Raw genomic sequence first — 21,642 nt, 5'->3', positions numbered from 1 at the left:
CCATACAACCACTTCTTAGCTTGGTCTTTCAATGCAAAAGTGATAAACCTAAGCTTAACAGCATCATCAGAAAGCTATTAGATCTTAATTAGAACACATACCTCTTCAAATTCCCTTAGAAATAGGTATGCATCCTCAGAGGTCAACCCATGGAAGTGGGGCAACATGGTGATGTATTGAGATTTGAGTTCAAAATTATTGCCCTGGGCTTGTGGTAGAACTATGCAGGAAGGTTGGGTTGTTCTAGCAGGGTAGAATCTATCTTTCAGAGATTTAGGTGAAGGGTTATGCTGTTGGTCTCCCATATTGAAGGGTTTTAAAGAGAGCAAACGTATAGGGTCACTACTTGTTGGATCTCTTCTTTCTAACCGATTCTTAGTATTACGTACCCACTTAACACTCATGCAACAGAAAAACTTTCCACAACTAAAGTAAGACAAGCACAAAATAATGGATAGCAAAACTTTTTGATGATTTTTTTGATTTTTTTTTTTGCTTTTTGGGAGCTTACCGGCAGGGATCCGGGGTTGCTCAGGTCAATTCCTGAGGTACTGCTACAGGGCGAAACCTGTCTTTATCATACTGTGAGGCATGGCGACCTCCACTGATACAACTATTATTGCAAGTTGTTCTTCTCAGGAATTCAATAAAAGAAAAGGAAAAATATAAAAAAAAGCAAACAAAGCACTCCGATTTACCAAAAGAAAGTGAAAAATAACATGAAACTGTCTCCCCGGCAATGGCGCCAAAAACTTGTTTGAGATTTAAAATGTAACCGCAAGCGTACGGATCAGTGTAGCTACGGGTCAAACACAAGGAGAGCAACCACTTTATTTTTTATTTCTTTTAATAATGCGAAAGTGAACTGATTAATGGTTGTGATCTAATTCTAATTACTATCCTAAAAATAACGCCCTAACCATTCGTCATCTAAGAATTTAAAGACGCAAGCCACGCAATTAAAATTAAATAAATAAATAACTGAAAATAAACAACCCACGTAATTAAAAAAAAATAATAATAAAGGAAAAAATAAAAGCTGAAATAAAAATAAAGTAAAAGAAAGGGGATAAAGCTAGAGAGAGACTCACAAGTAGGTTTCTCTACTTAGCCCGAGGGATGCATCATAATATGAGCTTCCCTACTTGACCAGAGAGTCACTCTTACAAGGGTTACTCTACTTGACTTTAGGGAAAGGAGACAATTAAAATAAAAGCAATAAATTGATGGTTCTATGGCTAGGAGGGGCAAAGCCAACACATACACTAGCCATGAACCTTGGGGGAAAGAAATAACAATAATGTAACGACTGAAAATAAAAATCCTAAATTAAGAAAGAAAGGGTAGTCAGAAGAGGGAATGAGAGGGGGGAGAGAAGACTACTGAAGGAGCCTACTTACTTGAATCAATGCTTGAACTTGAAAAAAAATTGCTCCACGGCTCGTGATCTTGTCACCTAGATCTAAGCCTAGAACTATAACTTAAAAAATTACAACTCAATTGCATAAATCATAAACATAAAAAGAACTGAATAAAAATAAAAGAGTGCTTGCATTAATTGACATAAAAAAAAACTATTACAAAAGTGATTAAAGCAAAAATAGAGAAGAACTAAAACCAAAGAGTGAGAGAGGGAGAGAGAGAGCAACTAAAAAAAACTAGAAGAAGAATGAATTGTGTCTCCTCCTCTTACATGAGTTGTATTTATAGGGAATGGAGAGGTAGGGTAACAATTTTCTCTTTCCTAAAAGAGAGAAACCCACGATTGATTGTGAGATCTTTTGAGTCCAAAAGTGCTAAGATGGAGGAGAGAGAAGAGAGAAATAAATTTTGAGAAATTTCCTAAAATTTTTTTGCTTATTTTCTTTCCTTTTTTTTTTTTCTAATTTATTTTTCTTCTTTTTTTCTCTCTCCTAGGGACGATTTTTTTTTCTTCCTTTGTGTGATTTGGACAATCTTTGGTGATGATGTGGAGGAGAGAGAAGATTTGGACAATTTTTGGTTCTCCCCTTTTTTTCTCTTTCCTTTTTTTTTCTTCTCTTCTTGCTTCCACGATTTTGCTTGCTTCTAACTTGATGTGGAAATCCCCTCCATGCCCTTAGTGCTTTAAGTGAGTGAAAAGCAGGAAATCTTCAACAAAATCTTCTAAAAAAAAACAACCATAAGATTCGAACTTGAGACCTCTTGGTGAGCAAGAGAATTTTGTACACCATAGCTCACCAACTAAGCTAGGTAGTTGTTGTTACAAAAAACAAATCTTTAATCACTTAAAGATGTGATCCATCGATCCTTGTTGGCATTTGGAGTATTCCTTGTACCTCTGGGACAATTGCAAACGGGCTGGTTCTGCATCTCGGTTCAGTTCTGATCCATTATTCTTTTTCTGACCCGAAAAAGAATAATCATTTGTACGGGTGACCAAACGAATGTGTACTTTTAATTGAACACATCCATCTTGCTCAGAATTTCGTCCTCTTCGCAACCATGGAAAGAAATAGGACCTCTTTACGTGTAAAATTGAAGATATAACTCCCGATAGTCCTTAAGGCCTTGAAAATATAAAACCTGCAAAAAGAGAGTAAAAGCCAAGGTAGCTCCATTCTAAATATGTAAAATGCATGTTTTACTACCCTAGATTTCACACATAAATGTGCTCATCACTTATACCCAAGAGTCAACCAGTCTGAATATCACTAAAGAAAGCACCGAGTCTGTCATTGAGTCCTCTGATGTCATTTTCATTCCTATGAATAATAAGTTCAAGTTCATGTATGTTGAGTATGTCATTCCTCTTTTGAACATTAATGAAATTTATGATTCTGAGTATGATTTGCCTCCATTTTTTGATGATGATCTTAAGGAATATCATAACCTAGTAAAACAATGCAAGCCTAACAAAGCCCAAGCCATCCGTGAGGATACTTGGGTTATTAATTTGGGAACAGACTAATGCCCTCAATAGGTTAAGATTGGTGCTACCCTAAATGACAAAGAAGTAACACAAATGATAAGTCTTCTCAAGGAATTCATAGAAGTATTCACCTAGTCTTGACTTGCCTGGGATTGATCCAAGTATTGTGCAACACCACTTGCCAATATACCCTGACGCAAGGCCCATAAAGCAGAAGCCTAGAAGAATGTGTCCTGAATGGAGTGAGAAAATCAAGGAAGAAGTTATGAAGCAGTGGAATGCTGGTTTCCTATAAGTTGTGGAATACCCCAAGTGGTTAGCCAATGGTGTTCCAGTCCCCAAGAAAGACGAAAGGTGTGGATGTGCGTGGACTTTTGAGATCCAACAAAGTGAGCCGAAAGACAATTTCCCATTGACGTGCTTGTTGACAACACGGCAAAGCATGCCTTGTTATCTTTCATGGATGGTTTCTCAGGGTATAACTAGATAAGCATGCATCTTGAGGACAAGGAGAAAACAAATTTCACCAAGTCATGGGGGATGTATTGTTATAAGGTGATGCCATTTGGGCTGAAGAATGTGGGGGCAACTTATCAAAGAGCGGCCACTGTTATCCTCCATGAGATGATGCACAAAGAAGTAGAAGTCTACGTTGATGATATGATAGTCAAGTCTGTAGATCCGCAAGGACATGTCTCCTCCCTGAGGAAATTCTTTGAGAGGATAAAGAAGTATCAACTGAGGCTAAACCCAGTACTGGGATTCCTGATAAGCGAAAGAGGCATTAAGGTTGACACTGTTAAAATCAAGGCAATTCAAGAAATGCCCACATCTCAGATAGGGAAGAAAATACGAGGATCCCTTGGTCGCATCCAGTACATCAGCCGGTTCATACATAAGTTGACTTCTATTTACAAGCCGATCTTCAAGCTGCTGAAGAAAGACCAACCCAAAGAATGGAATGATCAATGTCAACAGGAATTCAACAAGATAAAGGAGTAATTGACGAACCCACTGGTGTTAGTACCACCTATTGCTAGAGAGCCTCTTTTGCTATATTTATCAGTTGGAGAGAATTCCATAGTATCATTATTGGCTCAGAAGGAGAAGGAAAACAGGGTAGAGCAATATATCTACTATTTGAGCAAGAAGTTCCTGGAATATGAGACACAATACATATCTCTTGAGAAGACCTGTACTGCATTAGTCTAGGCAACAATAAGGTTGAGGCAATATATGATGGCATATCTAGTTCGGTTAATCTTAAGAATGGATCTGATCAAATATCTCTTTGAGAAGCCGACTTTGATAGGAAGGATGGCTTGATGGCTATTGTTGTTGTCCTAGTTTGACATCACTTACATTACTCAAATTTCCATCAAGGGACAGGTAGTAGCAGATCACCTAGCTGCTCACCCTACGGCAGATGGAAGAATATCAGACGATGCTTTCCCAGATGAAGAAATAGCCGGGGCTAAAGGAGAAACCACCAGTGAATGGCAGTTGTATTTTGATGGAGCATCTAATCAAAGGAGATGTGGTGCGGGAGTACTTCTGGTAACCCCTAATGGATTATATCTGCCCTCATCTTTTCGGCTCGATTTACCCTACACCAACAACATTGCTGAGTATGAAGCATGTGCGTTGGGACTGGAAATAGCATGGACCATTGGGGTAAAGAAGATCAAAGTATATATGGTGACTTGGCCATCGTCATTTGTCAAGGGAGGTGGAAGACTAGAGATGAAAAAATCAAGCCATACCAGGAGCACTTAGAAGAAGTGGTCAAGCATTTTGAGGAAAACTCTTTTGAATACTTTTAAAGAGATAATATCCGGTTTGTGGATGCCCTTGCCACATTGGCATCCATGGGGGAATGCAATCCCATGGTAAGGGTCCGACCGTTTATGGTAGAAGGAAGAGATAAGCCCATGTACCGGGAGCTATCTGCTCACCCTATTGTATGGAAGATCATAGTTTGCCCATATAATCGATTATATCAAGGAAAGAAGGTTTCCCAGTAGAAGCCACCGAAGGGGGAAGAAGTTTTTGAGAAAATATGCTACCTAGATTATTCTGCAAGCAGATTTTCTATACAAAAGAGCATATGATGGGATACAATTGCTATGTGTAGATGAAGGACAAGCAAGAACCATTATGGAAGAAATTTATCAGGGCCTTTGCAAACCTCACATGAATGCAAGGATGTTAGCAAAAAAGATTCTACAGTTGGGGTATTATTGGAATACAATGGAAGCAGACTATGTTGATTTTGTCAAGAAATGTCACAACTTCCAGATCTTTGCCAACTTTATGCACATTCCGCCAATGGAGTTGCACTCGCTCAGTTCTCCTTGGACATTTTCTACTTGGGGCATTGATGTCATAGGAAAGATCCACCCCAAGGCATCCAATGGGCATGAGTTCATCTTGGTAGCAATAGATTATTTCACCAAATGGGTAGAAGTACAATCTTATTCAGTGCTAATAGCCATCAAAGTGGCAAATTTCATCCAAGAAAATATCATTTGTCAGTATGGAGTACCGTAGGTGCTGATATCTGATCAGGGATCCCATTTTTGGGGCAAGGCAACAAGATTTGCGCAAAATTTGGTATCAAGAGGCATAGGTCCACCACTTATTAGACACAAATCAATGGGGCAATGGAGGTGACTAATAAGAACATAAAGGTAATTATTCAGAAGATGACAGAAACCCACAAGGATTGGGCCGACAAGTTGACATATGCCTTAAGGGCATACTGGACTTCCATAAGATCCTCCACTGGTGCAACTCCTTTCTCCTTGGTTTATGGAATGGAGGCAGTATAACCTATAGAAATCTAGGTGCCATCACTCAAGGTACTCTTGCATAGCTCTTTACTCGAAGGAGAATGGGTGAAAGCTAGACATGATGAGTTCAATTTCTCAGATGAGAAGCAGATGAAAGCCATAGATAACTTGAAGAAGTATTAGCAAAGGGTGGCTAGGGCCTTCAACAAGCATGTAAAGCCCCACCACAAAGAGAAGGGCAAATTGGTTCTTCGAGAATAGAGGACTGTTATTCATGACCTAAGAGGGAAGTTTAGGCCAAATTGGAGCGGCCCATTCATAGTCAAAGAGATATTATCTGGGAAGGCCATAAGACTTGTGGATCTTGATGGAGAAGAAGTACCAGGATTTGTAAATATGGAAACTCAAGAAGTATTATGTTTAGGGTAGAGCACCTGAACTACGCTAGGCCTAATTCCTCGCAAGGGATACATAGGCAACTCGGTGTATGCAAGTACGGTCTTAATAACCTAAAAAAAAGTGAGAGAGAATAGAAAAAAAGAGGGCAAAGGATTCCCAAATTAATGGCCAGAGTACCTAAAAGATCATCCTAGTTTCATTCTTCCACCTGTGATCCTTCCAATCCATTCCTGATTGTAACCTCGCCAAGAATCGCCACCCGACATCATTTATTAGGGCCAGTTCATTCCCCACCCTTGATCAGATAGTCTCGGTGCAGTGAATAAAAGTGATACAAGTCTTGTTGAATATTGGATGTATGAGTATTACTGAAAGTTGTTTCCAACCAAACTAGGACAATTGCAAGAAAAATTAACATGGGCTCTTTGGATGAAACATTGCGGAAGTGGACATTGAAGATAGGCAACAAAGAGTCCAATTTACTACAGCCTATGAATATACAGGTACTGAGCATGATTAGATGCATGAAGTTACACCATGGATTGCTGCGGCAGGCACCTCAGTACTGGGATATAGAGCTCCATGTGTTCAAATTTAGAACAATAGAGATATGCCCCACTATAGAGAAGTTCCAAGCTTGCTTACTTTCTCCTCCCATGGGAAGGTTGTTCTACCCCTCGTTGAAGTCAGACTACTTAAAGAAAATTCAGGACTTCTTTAGATGGAGCAAGGAAGAAATGGTACACTTATTATGGAAATGTTTGACATTCTGAAGGTTTCAAGAGCATTCACCATATCCCCACCACATGACTGAGTTTGCTGTCAGCATTGGATCAATGCCTATCTTTTTATTTTTATTTTTATTTTTATTTATTTTTTATTTTTTTCTGATAGATCGGTACATCTTGTGCACCCTAGGGCGAGGGGCACGTCCCTTCATTATTGAAGTTGTGAAGCAGCTGAAGGAAGGGTGTGATACACCATTTTGGTAGAACTATTTTGAGGACTGGATGAGATGAACTACAAAGGCAAGTTTGGGACAGACTACTATATAGGATGTCCAACAACATTCCAGCTTTGGTTGATAGGGCGGTTGCAGCTACTGAAGCCCTTGGAAAATGACTAACTGAAAGTGACACATTACCAAAATAAGCGGGAGATCCAAGGATTGGAAGCCATTACTGATTGGGCAGGATATCTACAAGGAAAGACTCTGGAAACTGTGAATTGGGATTGCCATTGGTGGCCACAGGCCAACTTTTTGGTGAACACCAACTTTTTGATGAGGACCCTTGGTTGCAACTACATCAGACTAATGGGCCTAACTTACACTTTATTCTATCTCCCCTTGTACATTATACATCAGTATCAGCTTCCCCAAAGAGAGCCTGAGAATATTATGAATTTCCATCCACCATAGGAGTTGACAACGCACATTGTTGGTCATCTTGTTAGGGTTTGGCAAATGTAAGGGGGCATGATCTCGAATTTTGTATTGAAAATTTTATTATTGAACAAAGGTTATGTTAATTTGGTTTACTTTGACCTCAGTTCACACAAGGCCATATGGGACCAAAGGGTAAATTCGTGCATTATCCACAAAGATAACAAGGCAACAAAAATGTGATCCAATTAATAACATCATTTGCATTGTTTTAACAATAAAACAAAGAAGAAAAGAAGAACATGAAAGACAAAAGAGAAGAAGAAAATTTCAATGAAATAAAAGCCTGCATGTAGAGCTTTGACTCAACCATATGGCTATCCATCCTGTCCACCCAGTGTGCCCTGTGCATCCGGCCCATCCTCCTCTATGTAAAGCTGAAGCTCCTCCATAGAAATGGTGGGACCCTCATCGGTCTCCCTGCTCCCAATATCAGATCCACCAGCTCTGAAAGCACGTTGTCCACCTCCAAATCCCAAACCGAACCCTTTGCCTCTATAACTCGGGTTGACGCCTCCATTTCCGAGATCAGGGATCCCACCTCCATACCTGGTGTTAGGAACTCTACTTCCGAATCTAGGGTCGAAATGACGTAGCCTCGCTGTGATATCAACAATGTACAAGTTCTGGCAATAAAACGGTGTTAGCAAGAATCCATTATTAGGAAGGGTGAAATGTTAGAAGGTACCTAGTCCTGGATCTGCTCCGTATGGTGGTATAGACAGGTGTCAAGGCTTTGGATCATCTAGCGGCACTCGGCGTATACAGTAGGGGAGACCTATAACAGAAGAATGTCTAGAGCATGCACAAGAAGGAAAAGAAAGATATATGATGAAAGAGTAAAGGGACTTACCCAGTCAAAGGGAATGGGAAGGCCCATCATTTAGCTAGCCCCTGGCACCCTTGGCAACATGACCTAGATTGTAGGATCCTGTGCATCATAGTACATCTATCTAGGGAAACATGGGATAGAGGAAGGCTGCTCGGCCATATTGTGAACTAGCTCGACACTCATGTGGGAAGAACCCTCTGTGGAATCACCAACTGACCTAGTGGCACTTCGGCCAAGAAAGATGACTGGCCTGTCATACTGAGAAAGAGATCAAGTTAGTTATTCATGAAGAAACCAAAATGTTCGAGGGGAAGTTTAGAAGGTATACCTGAGGGCCGATGGATGTCAGTGGTATACACACAGTCTTCTGCTGGAGAAATTCTTAGTAATCCCGTGCCGGCTCTGTAAAGTGATTCCCCGTGTCCCCAATCAAGGTCACTTGAAACTCTTCTTTAGAAAGTGATGAGCATATTTATGTGTGAAATCTAGGGTATAAAAGCATGCATTTTTACATATTTAGCTACCTTGGATTTTACTCTTTTTTTTAAAGTTTTGTATTTACAAGGCCTTAGGAACTATCGGGCACCACATCACAAATTTTACACGTAAAAAGGTCCCTTTTCTTTTCATGTTTACAAAGAGGACAAAATTTTGAGCAAGATGGACGTGTTGCATTAAAAGTACATGTTCGTTTAGATACCCGTGCACACGATTATTCTTTTCGGGCCAGAAAAAGAATAATGGACCAGAACTGAACCGAGATACAGGCCAGCAATCTGTAGTTGTCCCAGGGGAATATTCCAGATGCAAACAAGATGGAGGGACCCACATGGGGCATTGAACACTCTCTCTCCTCCACTTTGGGCGATTCTCTCTTTTAGGAGATTTTATGAAGATTTTCTCTCTCCTATTTTCCACCTACTTACAGCATCAAGAGCATAGATGAGATTTCCCATTAAATTAGAAGATTGGTCAAAGCTAAGCAAGAGAAATCGTCCAAAGGAGGTGCAAGTTTAAGAAAAAAAAAAGAGTAAAAATAGGAAGAAAAAAGGAAAAAAAGGGAGAAAAATAAAAATCTTTCCTATTTTATCTCTATTGGGAAAATCCCTTCTCCACACTCATGTTTTGGTGATAATAAACAAAGAGTGCAGCTGCTAACCTTCTTGACAGCATACTAAATGAATCATGAGATGAAGAACATCAAAGAAGAACACCAAGATCAAAGCAGCAATTGATTAATCAATACGTTGAAGATATCTCAAGAATGAAGATCGATCGATGTATTGTATCAGTCTCAAGTATCAAGAAAAGAAAGAAGACATGAAGAATACAATGTGCATACAATTGTAAACACGCACACACTTGCATATGCATTACAATGTGTATTTAGAAGACCTTAGGAAAATGACCAAAATGCCCCAAAAAGTTCCCAAAAAGATTGGAAAAAGGCAGAACAAGAAACACAGTTAAAACAGCCTCAAGATCCAATCCGGATTCACTTTTAGTGCAATTTGGACTAGAAGTCCCAATCCGGATTGCACTATCTGTCAAAAACTGACACACAGAGGCATCCTGCTAAATCCGGATGGGATCCAAAAATCTGGATTAATTCGGATTGAAAAATCTCCAATTCAGAGATCCGGATCATGATAAAACTCAATTTCTCAATGGTTATATAACAACTATATTGAATCCGGATCAAGGATCCGGATACGTATCAGGATCCAGATCAGAGAAAATAGATATGTTGGAGAAGTTTCTTATCCTCTTCTTAGTCATTCTTTTGGCTATAAATACCCTCTCTTAGGCACTGATTTAGACACCTCTTCACACAACCATTTGAGCTATAAGCAATCATTATTACTTCAAAAGAAAGAGAGATTGAGAAGAGATAATAGCTTCAGACATTAAAGTCATTGAGAACCTTCAAAGTACAATCAAGCTCATTCATTGCATTCATCCACTTGCACACTTACACAAGAGTTTTTATTCTATACAGGTAACATTGTTCAACTCTTGTAATTTACATTTTCATTTACTTTTCTACTTTCGATTCTCTTGCCGGTACTCAAGAGTGTGTTGAGTTGCTCTTGCTTGGACTCAAGAATGGCTTGACCCAAGAATGGCTTGACCAGAATTAAGACATTGTAAAGGCTTGTTTTTTGCCCGGTAAAAGAAACAACTAGTGGAAATCTCTTAAGGGGTATTGAGTAGATGTAGATTTGTTTAGAATTCGAACTACTATAAAAATCCTCGTGTCTTGACCTTTGATTTCATACATTAATTTTGCATTTTGTCTAAATTAGAATAAATTAAAAAATTGTCAAGCACACTCGAGAAAAACCTATTCACCCCCCTCTAGGTGTTTCTAACAATTGGTATCAGAGCAGGAGCTCAAAATTGAGACTTAATTTTTTTTAAACCGAGTTAAAGATCCATGGCATCTCAACACTAACAAATTGAAGGTCTTAACACATCAATACCTCCATATTTTAATGGTGAAGGTTTTGCCTACTAGAAAAATCAATTCACAAACTTTGTTTGTTCCCATAGCTTGGATGTATCGAAGGTATTTGAGGAAGGGCCATACAAAGCCTATAAGAAAGTAGGAGATGAACTTGTAGAAAAAGAAAGAAAGAATGGATAGATGAAGACAAAATTAAAATTCAGTATAATTTTAAAGCTATTACATTCCTTCAATATGCACTAAGTGACCAAGAATTTAATAGATCTTCAATGTGTGGGTCAGCCAAAGAAATGTGGGAAAAACTTATCGTGACTTACAAAGGAACTTCGAAAGTCAAGAAAGTAAACATTGGCCGACTTAGACATGAGTACGAAAACTTTAGAATGCATAAGAATGAATCTATCTTTGTTATGTTTTCTCGTTTTACTAACTTTGTGAACAAGTTGAAAGCCTTGAACAAAGATTATACTCAGTAGGAGAAAGTAATGAAGGTACTCCATGCATTACCCAAGAAGAAATGGAGGCCAATGGTGACAGCCATCCAAAACACTCAAGATCTAGGAAACTTGAGCCTAGATGAACTCATGGGGATGCTACAAACGCATGAAGTAGAACTTCAAGATGATAAGTTGGAAGAACAAGAAGAATCAAGAGAGACAAGAAAGAAAGCAATAGCTCTTAAAATGACACACAAGTCAGATAAAGAGGAAAGTGAAGACGAACAAATACTACTCCTATCTCGTCACTTCCACAAGTTTTTGAAATCGAAGAAAGGAAGAAAACTCATCAAAGGACAACCCCTCTAGAGATAAAAAAGGTAAGAACTACTCCAATGAGAAATCTAATGAAGTAATTTGCTATGAATGTAGAAAGTCGGGTCACATCAAACCCGATTATCCAAATCTCTTAAAGGAAGGAAAGAAAAAGAAGGCCTACAAAGCCGAAGAAACTTAGGATGACTCATCCGACAATAGTGATGAAGAATCGGGTGATGAACATACTTATCTAGCCTCGATGGCTGCATCTGATCAAGAAGAAGATAAGGTAAACTCCACAAACTTTGACAGCGCGAATTCCATTTGTGAAGAAAATATTGAATTTGATGAATTGTATGATGCTTTTTAAGAATTATACGAAAATAGCAAAAAGATAGTGAAAGAAAAGAAGGCGTTAGGGAAGCAAATAGATAATTTTCAATTTACCTTGAATGAGCTCACCACTTATGTGAGAGAGCAAGAAAATGAAATTAAAGCTCACTTGAAGACTATTGAAAAATTACAAAAAGAAAACAAAGATCTCTCACAAGGAAATGCCAAATTAACCTCAGCTCTAAAAAACTTTACTAAAGGTTAAAGGAACCTTGACACCCTATTGGGAACACCTCGAAGAGATGTTCACAACAAGGAAGGCCTTGGATACAAAGGATCCACTTCTAAATCCAAGGAAAAGGAAAAGACTAATCCACCTCTGAAGCAACGTCAAACCAATCATGCATATTAATATGCAAGAAAATATAGTCATGATCCACAACGACCGCAAAGGTTCTCAAAACCTCAAGGTCAACAGTGGAACCAATGGAAAAGATACAATAGACCTCAAACATACAAATCAAATGATTATTACAATAATAGGTTCTATAAACCTTAACCACCAGGAAGTAACACTAGAGCACTACACTATTTAAAAAATTCCCAATCCTATAGCAACCATACCCAAAACAAAACAAGGACCATATGGGTACCAAAAGGATTTTTTGACTCTAACTTCAATGGACCCAATTGGGGACCAATGCATTATTGATTGTGTTTTTGATAGATATGATTGAAAAGCAAAAAAGATCTTGAATAGTAAATTGACAGTAGTTGCTCCAAGCATATGACCGAAAACTTCAACTTATTCTCAAAAATCAAAAGACATGATGGAGGATGGGTGATTGTGGGAGACAAAGGCAAAGGAAAAATCATTGGCAAGGGCTCTATCAACATAGGAGGTACGACTATATCTAATGTATGCTTAGTTGATGGTCTTGCATACAACTTAATAAGTGTAAGTCAATTATGCAAAAATGGATATATAGTAGAATTTAATGCTTCCCAATGCTTAGTGAAAAATGATAAACTTGATGTTGTCTTGAATGGCATTAAAAGAAATAACATCTACACTTGTGGTTTTATAATGCTAGTAGTATATGTCTTGTATCAAAACATGAAGTGTCACACCCCGTTCTCACAGAACCGGGCCAGTGACTGGGTTAACACCGGTTAACCCAAACCTGCCAGGATCATTAGATACTGTATTCCACCACAGCATACACACAACTAACATAAGCTCATCAGATCAGCGGAAGACTAAGTTTTACCTGTGAATAATCCCATAATACTTGATACCCGAATTGTAATACAATAATTATATACATGTGGGCCCGAGGGCATGATATTTACACAATAAAAGTACAATTCATATATCAAGTATGTAAAGGAAATCATCAAAATAATCAAAGTACACAGCTCGGCTCGGCAACAAAGGCTAGAGCTCAGCTCGGCATCAAGGGTTGAGCCCAGCTCGGCATCACATAGTAGAGCTCAGCTCGGCCTCAAAAGTGGAGCTCAACACGGTCGTCAAAACTGCGGTCCCATAGCACAACTCTTGCACGAGCAGTCAGTGCCGTGCTCTAACTCCTCAGGGGTCCACAAGTCCTCTTCAGGAAACTCGACTGTGGGACCCACCCCATGCTCCTTAGATGTATGACCTACAAAATCATCTAAAAAAAGGGGTGTACACGTTGGATGAGCTCACTAGCTCAGTAAGTGGTAAGATGGACCACACAACAGTCCACACATCAAAACACAATCATATGCACTACATGCCATGCTATACATTTTAAATCACATCCACCTAAGCAACATTACTAAGTCCTCGGTTTTAGTGCTACTACAGCCACAGTGCGCGTATACTCCGGGTATGAGCCGTGAACTCCATCCCGCGATACGCCCATAGGGCTGTCGGAGAAGGCCCACCGTGAGTACTCAGAAAAGTAAAGACAATGCCATCCACCGACTCTCAACAGAAATGTAAATGACTGAAATTAAAGGTGCTGACTCCAGCAATTTAAAAGCAGTACGATTGGCCCTCTTGAATGTACCACCGGGGTTGCCGACTGTCCTATTGACCCGCCGAGCGTTATGTCTAACCGCCACAGTGACCCGACAATCGCGACCACTACTTCCTCCCAAATGATAACCCAACACCTTAACCCCTTTTGGGAAGGGTCGTAGCACGGGATGGTGAAAATCCTAATACCGCATGCTCCTATATGACAATAGTACGATTGTATAGTGCCACCGCGTCCCATTCCACGGGCCACCAATGCACTCGTTTCCAAGCCGACTATAGCATCTAGTCTATCAATGCATCATGCACAATGATATCCACATTCAACATATAAACATCTCATTCAATTGGCATTTAGAAAGTAAACATAGCACACATGCACAACAATGTGAGGAATGACTAGTCTACATAGCATATTCATGATGGCATGAATAGACTAGATATAATTAAAAGAATGCCAAACAATGCCTTGAAACAAGGCCAAACGTCCTCTCCCCACTTACCTGTAGCGTACAAGGATTCCCATTCGGTACGGGTGAGATCCGGTACGAAACGGGTAGGATTTGGTGAACCTAACATAATTGAGCAGGGTTAGTACTTCACCATTTTAGGATCAAAATTAACGAGATCCGATGACAAAATCATGTTTAGAACATTAAAAGAAGGTCGCACGTCCGATTTGGGTCCAATCGGACGTAAGAATCACCTTTGGGGCCACACAGGTGGGTCAGACAGGTGGGCTTTCTGGCCCACCGGTCCTACCCACCGGTTTGGACCGGAAGGTAGGGGTCCACCGGTAGGGCCCATCGGTTCCACCGGCCGGTTGTGCCCGAAGGCCCCTGCCATATCAGGTGGGTGCTCACAGGCGGGTAGGGGCCCACCGGTTCCACTCACCGGTCTTGGCGGGAAACCTGCTATTTCTTCCTAACTTCCTCCATTCTTTGGGGATTCAAATGGGGCTTTTCCCAACCCATTCTTCACACCTTCAAGGTCTTATAGGATGGTTCTAACCTAAATTTAGGTTAGATTCAAGTGATGGGAAACCATCTTACCTTCTTTGCTCAAGAACAACTTCAAACCCTCCAAATCACTTCAAACCCACAATGCTTCTTCCATCTTGTCAATACCTCTTCAAATCCTTCAAGATCAACACCTAAATCACCTATTAAACCTTAGATTCATCATTTCAAAGGGGATTTACAAGATCTCAAGAAACCCTACTCGAATCAAGGGTTTAAGCTTGGGTATGGTGAATGTTCAAAGAACCCAACTTTGCTTACCTCTAACTGTAGATATAGAGTTGAAGATCACTCTTCCAGCACCGGAATGGGAAGATCAAGCTTCGGCGCCACCGAAATCCTTCTCTTCTTCCCCTTCCTTCTCTTCCCTTCTTCTCCCCTTTCTTTTCTCTCTCCTCTTTACTATCCTCACCAACGTACGGGTGTCATAAATGAAAAGAAAAGAAAATCCTAAATGCTATATATATACTTCCTAATTAAATGAATAGTGCACATGGATGGGTCACTCAGGTGGGTGGGTGCACCCACCTGAGGGCCAAAACTTGGGATTTTGACAGAGTTTGGGCCTAGCGCGAACCCCACCCCTTGCATACGATGTAGTATACGTATATACCTTAATATACGCCTACAATACCTACTTTATCCGTACATGGCCTTATGGTAGGTGCATGTACACGGCTTGGGCACTCCCGTCTCTTCTGGCTCTGGCTCGGACTTGTCGGGCCAGCCGATGTTTAAGGTCACCCTTGCCATCATAGTCCATAAGGAGCCCGCTCTAACTCCCTCTGGTTTGGTTCCTGCATGGTTAAACCGGTTCAACCGCGAAATCAGATTGGGTTTAAGAAGTAGGGTATTACATTACCCCCCCTTCTGAAAATTTCGTCCTCGAAATTGCGTACTTGGTTGATAAAAAAGATGAGGGTACTTGGCTTGCATTTCATCCTCTACCTCCCAAGATGCTTCTTCAAGTGAGTGATCAACCCATCGCACCTTTACATAGGAGATGGAGCGGTTGCGAAGGGTTTTCACCTTCCAGTCCAAAATTTCAGCTGGCAGTTCTGTATAGGTCATATCAGCTTCTAGGTATTCTGGCTCCACGGGAAGTACATGAGAGGGGTCATGAACATATTGCTTCAACATGGATACATGGAATACATTATGAACATCCCCAAGTGAAGGCGGCAGAGCAAGCATATAGGCTACTGAGCCAACCCGGGCTAAGATCTCAAATGGTCCAATGTATCTTGGGCTCAACTTCCCCTTTCTGTGAAACCTTTGCAGCCCTTTAGTAGGAGAGATCTTGAGAAATACCTTTTCTCCTGGCTGAAATTCAATGTCTTTTCTGCGGGTGTCCGCATAGCTCTTTTGACGGGACTGAGCTGCTTTAATCCGTTCTCTAATAACGTCGACTTTGTCACAAGTCATCTGTATCATCTCAGGTCCTAACATTCGACGTTCACCTACCTCATCCCAATACAAAGGAGTTCTGCACTTTCTGCCATATAACGCCTCATACAGAGCCATCCCAATTGTAGCTTGGTAACTGTTGTTATAGGAAAACTCCATAAGAGGTATATATTCTTCCCAACTGCCACTCATCTCCATTGTACATGCCCTGAGCATGTCCTCTAATATCTGTATGGTTCGCTCCGACTGACCATCCGTCTGTGGGTGAAAAGCCGTACTCAAATTCAATTGTGATCCCAAGGCACGCTGTAAGCTTTTCCAAAATCTGGAAGTGAACCTTGGGTCCCTATTTGAAACAATGCTCACAGGCACTCCATGTAAGCGCACTATGTTGTCTATGTAAAGTTGTGCTAGTTTGGCTATGGAGAACTTGGTCTTGATGGGAATGAAATGAGCAGTCTTGGTAAGCCGATCAACGATCACCCATATCGCGTCCATTCCCTTAGGTGTAGTCGGTAGTCCGGTGATGAAGTCCATTGTAATCCTTTCCCACTTCCATTCTGGTACTGGGAGTGGCTGAAGAGTACCATAAGGTCGATGCCTCTCAACTTTTACTTTCTGGCAGGTAAGACAAGTCGCCACATACAGAGTTATGGTGACCTTCACGTTTGGCCACCAGTAACTTTGTTTGAGGTCTTTGTACATCTTGGTACTTCCTGGGTGAAGTGAGTACTCGGAGCTATGTGCTTCTCGCACTATTTTGTCTTGTATATCCAAATCATCGGGTACACACAATCTGTCTCGAAACATCAATGCCCCATCATTGGCTAAAGCAAAATCTGGGTCATTCATTGTTTGATCTTGAACCTTAACTCTGATCCATTGCAATTCAGGATCCAAAGGTTGCTTCATTATCACCTCTTGCCTAATTGCCGGATGCACCTATAGAGCCGTCAAGGATACAGTCAACCATTTAAGGTTTTCTGGTTGAGGTTCAAGCTCTACGGTTTCCCCTTCATATAAGAGGGTTTCATCCATTAGCATCGCCTCTTGCACGAGTGGTGGGCTGACTGCTAAGTATGAGAGCGACACAGTCTGTGTCTTCCGACTCAATGCATCTGCCACTACATTAGCCTTGCCAGGATGATACTGAATGTCGCAGTCATAATCCTTCATGAGTTCAAGCCATCTCCTCTGTCTCATGTTCAGATCCTTCTGGGTGAAGAAGTACTTCAGGCTTTTGTGATCACTGTATATCTCACACTTCTCCCCATACAAATAATGTCGCCAGATCTTAAAGGCAAAAATGACTGTAGCTAGTTCCAAGTCATAAGTGGGGTAATTATTCTCATACTCCTTTAGTTGTCGGGATGCATACGCTATTACCTTACCGCGTTGCATGAGCACACAACCCAAACCAACTTTGGAAGCATCGGTATAGACTGTCATTCTGCCTGTGCCTTCAGGAATAGTCAGCACATGGGTTGTCACCAACCTTTCTTTCAATTTCTGGAAGCTCTTCTCACATTCCTCTGCCCAGTCAAATTTCACACCCTTTTTAGTCAACTTGGTCATTGGTGCTGAAATCTGAGCAAAATTCTCAATGAAGCGCCGGTAATATCCAGCCAAACCCAAGAAGCTTCTAATTTCAGTGACACTCTTGGGGATTTCCCATTCCACTACTGCTTTCACCTTAGCAGGATCTACTTCGATTCCGGCTTTAGACACTACGTGCCCCAGGAATCCAACTTGTTCAAGCCAGAATTCACACTTGCTGTACTTGGCAAACAACTGTTGCTCTCTCAACCTCTGTAACACCATTCTCAAGTGTTGAATGTGCTCCTCTTTGGTCTTGGAGTAGATCAAGATGTCGTCAATAAAAACAATTACCCATTTATCGAGCACATCCTGAAATACTCGATTCATTAGATCCATGAATGCTGCCGGTGCATTGGTTAACCCGAAAGATAACACTAGGAACTCATAGTGACCGTATCGAGTCCTAAATGCTATTTTGGGTATATCACTGCTCTTTATCTTGAGCTGATAATAGCCGGACCGAAGGTCTATCTTTGAAAATACTCTGGCTCCCTGCAACTGGTCAAATAGATCATCAATGCGTGGCAATGGATACCGGTTCTTAATGGTTAGCTTATTTAATTCCCGGTAATCGATGCACATACACAAGCTGCCATCTTTCTTCTTGACAAACAGCACTGGGGCACCCCAAGGTGAAACACTTGGGCGAATAAACCCTTTTCTAATAATTCCTGCAACTGCATCTGCAACTCCTTCAATTCAGCTGGTGCCATCCTGTATGGAGCCTTAGATACTGGAGCTGCTCCAGGAGTCAAGTCTATGGCAAACTCCAACTCTCTATCAGGTGGTAAATGTATCAGATCATCTGGGAAAACATCGGGAAACTCTTTAACCACCTTTACCTCTTCTAGAGGTGTAATCCTTGCATCAACATCAAGTACCGATGCTAAGTAACCCTGACATCCACTTTCTAGCAACTTTACCACTTGAAGAGTAGAGACAAGGACCTTCTTCACCCGTTTCATTTTATCTGCTCAGTATATCAATTCTTTCCCTTCGTCATCTGTCACCCTAATCAGCTTTTCAGCACACATCACATTAGCTCGGTGAGTCGACAACCAATCCATACCCAGTATAACATCAAAATTCTGCATATTGAACTTAATGAGTTGTGCATCAAAGTTCTTTCCACTAATTTCCACTGGGCACGACCCATACACTTCCTTCAACTGAATCACTTTACTAGTAGGCATACTAACAATCATTCCATGATCTAGGATCCTGGGTGGCATCCTAAGTTTCTCGACAAATCTCTTAGATGCGAATGAATGAGTAGCTCCTGAATCGAATAAAACATAGGCTGGTATGCCTGATATGTGTAGGATACCTAGTATAACAATGCATATAATTTTAGCAGGTCATCAATATTAATCATAATAAAATTATTAATTTAAAATGTACCTGCCACTACTTCTGTACTGGCCTCATCTTCCTCGGCTGATAGAGCATACATCCTTCCCTGTGGTTGATTCCCTCGAGCTAAGGGAGGTCGAAACGTAGCGGGCTGACTGGAGGGCAAGGCTGGTCTAGCCTGACAGTCTTTTGCATAATGCCCATATGAATGGCAGTTGAAGCAACAAATCTGAGACGTTGGAATTGGGGCGGGGCCCCTTTGCACTTGACCCGTTGTAGATGGAGGTCGAGGTGGCCCTGGAGCTGTAGGTGCAGCACCAGTGTTCGGGCGAAAAGAGGTGGAACCCGAACCACCAACTAGTCTAGGAGGGTAGCCAGATGGCCTATAGGGCTGCCTATACATAGGCCCAGAATTGTACGATCCGCGGTATGCTTTGGAGGTGTTTCCCATATCCGGAAATGGATTTGTTCTCTTCCACAGTCCAGGGGTGAGGGACTGTTCTCCCTTTTGCTTATCCTCCATGGTCTTGGCCTTTTGCACAATCTGGCCATATTCGGTCAAATCCAATACCTCAAGTACAGACCCAATAGATGCTTTTAGGCCTTTTAGGAACCTTGCTGCCTTCTCTTCAGCTGTCCTCATATGCCTTGGGGCAAAATGGAACAAACTCTCGAATTGTTGTTGGTATTCAAGGACAATCTTACCTCCTTGAGTTAAGGCCATGAATTCAGTCTCCTTGCGGTCTCTGAAGTTGCGCGGATAATGGTTGTCCAAGAACAACTCCTTGAACTGCTCCCAAGTGGGTTCTGGATGGGCAGCCAACAATATGGGCTTGGAGGCTTGCCACCAAGAATTTGACTCCTTTTTAAGTTGCAACCTAGCACAAATGAGTTTCTGTGCATCTGTGCACTCAAGCACCTTAAATATTTTCTCTAATTCTTGGATCCATTGGTCCGGTTCCAGAGGGTCACTTCCCACCTTAGAGAATACAGGTGGTAAGTTCCTCTTGAATGACTCCACTACCCTTGACGTATTACTCGTCGTCGGGAAGTTAGGAGCATAAGCAGGATAGTAGGAGTATGGAGGAGGCATCCCATACTGAGGAACACCGAATGGTGGGATTGGAGGTGTACCTCCCACTTGTGGTCCCGTTCCCGACCCTACAGGCGGGTCCTGTGGAGTGAGTACCCGGGGAGGTTGACTCGGTTGAGAAAAGTCCAACTGTTGCTGAATAGCAGTCATAAATGCTTGCTGTTGCTGAAGCATTTGTTGCTGGAAAGCCTGTTGGGACTGCTGAATTATAGTAGCAACATCTCCCGGAGTAATGACCAGTGGAGGGTCCGGGAGTGTAGTCATAGGTGGGTCCCCATGTGCCCCACCCTGACCAAGGGTCTCTGGAGGTGGTGGAGGTGAGGTTTTCCCCACAGAGCGGGACCTCCTAGGATTTTATGGTCGACCGACCGGACGAGGACCCCGCGAGGTACCTCGGGCATTACTACTGGATCTAGTACGTACCATCGTATCCTTGTACCTGGAACATGTCACACCATATTGGTTAAACACCATAGAATTGATTTCGGCACACAATTATATGCCATCACATAAGGTGCTGTAGTATATGATAACCTGCAATTTACCGCAACTTAATTTCTGAGATACAGGGCCAATGCCCTAACAGGTGTGTCAATGGTCCCACTTGACCATAGCACATTAATCATAGGAATAGTAATAATAATAATAATCAATGTAATCATGCTAGGAGGAGAGAAGGGAAAAAATTTTCAAAATTTTTCCAAATTTTCACAACCGGTGGGCTGCACCGGCGGGTAGGGGCCCGCCGGTCGAGCCCGCCGGTCCCAATACCTCAAACTGGTGGGTGGCACCGGCGGGTAGGGGCCCGCCGGTCGGACCCACCGGTCCTGCCCATGTAAAAACACAAACAGGGCCCTACAGACCCTGTTCAGTCTTGTCTCTTCCCCAACTCCTTTCTCTTTCTTCCTCTCTTCCTTAGGCGATCTTGGAGGTCTCCTCGGCGCTTCTACTCGTGAGTCTACTCATCAACTCGGCGCTTTTGAGAAGGTTTAACTCTCCCTCCTTCAAGTAAGTTTCTTCTTCTCCTCTTTTCCAGAATTTCCACTTGGGGTAGAAATGCATGTGTAAGCTTTACTTTAGGTTGTCTTTCCATATTTTTCTCTATAGAATAGTATTTCCATTTGATTGTGATGTTTCTATGGTGGTCATTTGTAGTTTATTTAGGATTTTATCTCCCCATTTGGAGAAAAACCCCAAATCGTGCCCTAGGTTTCC

Source organism: Macadamia integrifolia, unplaced genomic scaffold, assembly GCF_013358625.1.
Source record: "Macadamia integrifolia cultivar HAES 741 unplaced genomic scaffold, SCU_Mint_v3 scaffold717, whole genome shotgun sequence".
Classification (NCBI taxonomy): domain Eukaryota; kingdom Viridiplantae; phylum Streptophyta; class Magnoliopsida; order Proteales; family Proteaceae; genus Macadamia; species Macadamia integrifolia.
Note: the sequence above shows the minus strand (reverse complement) of the source record.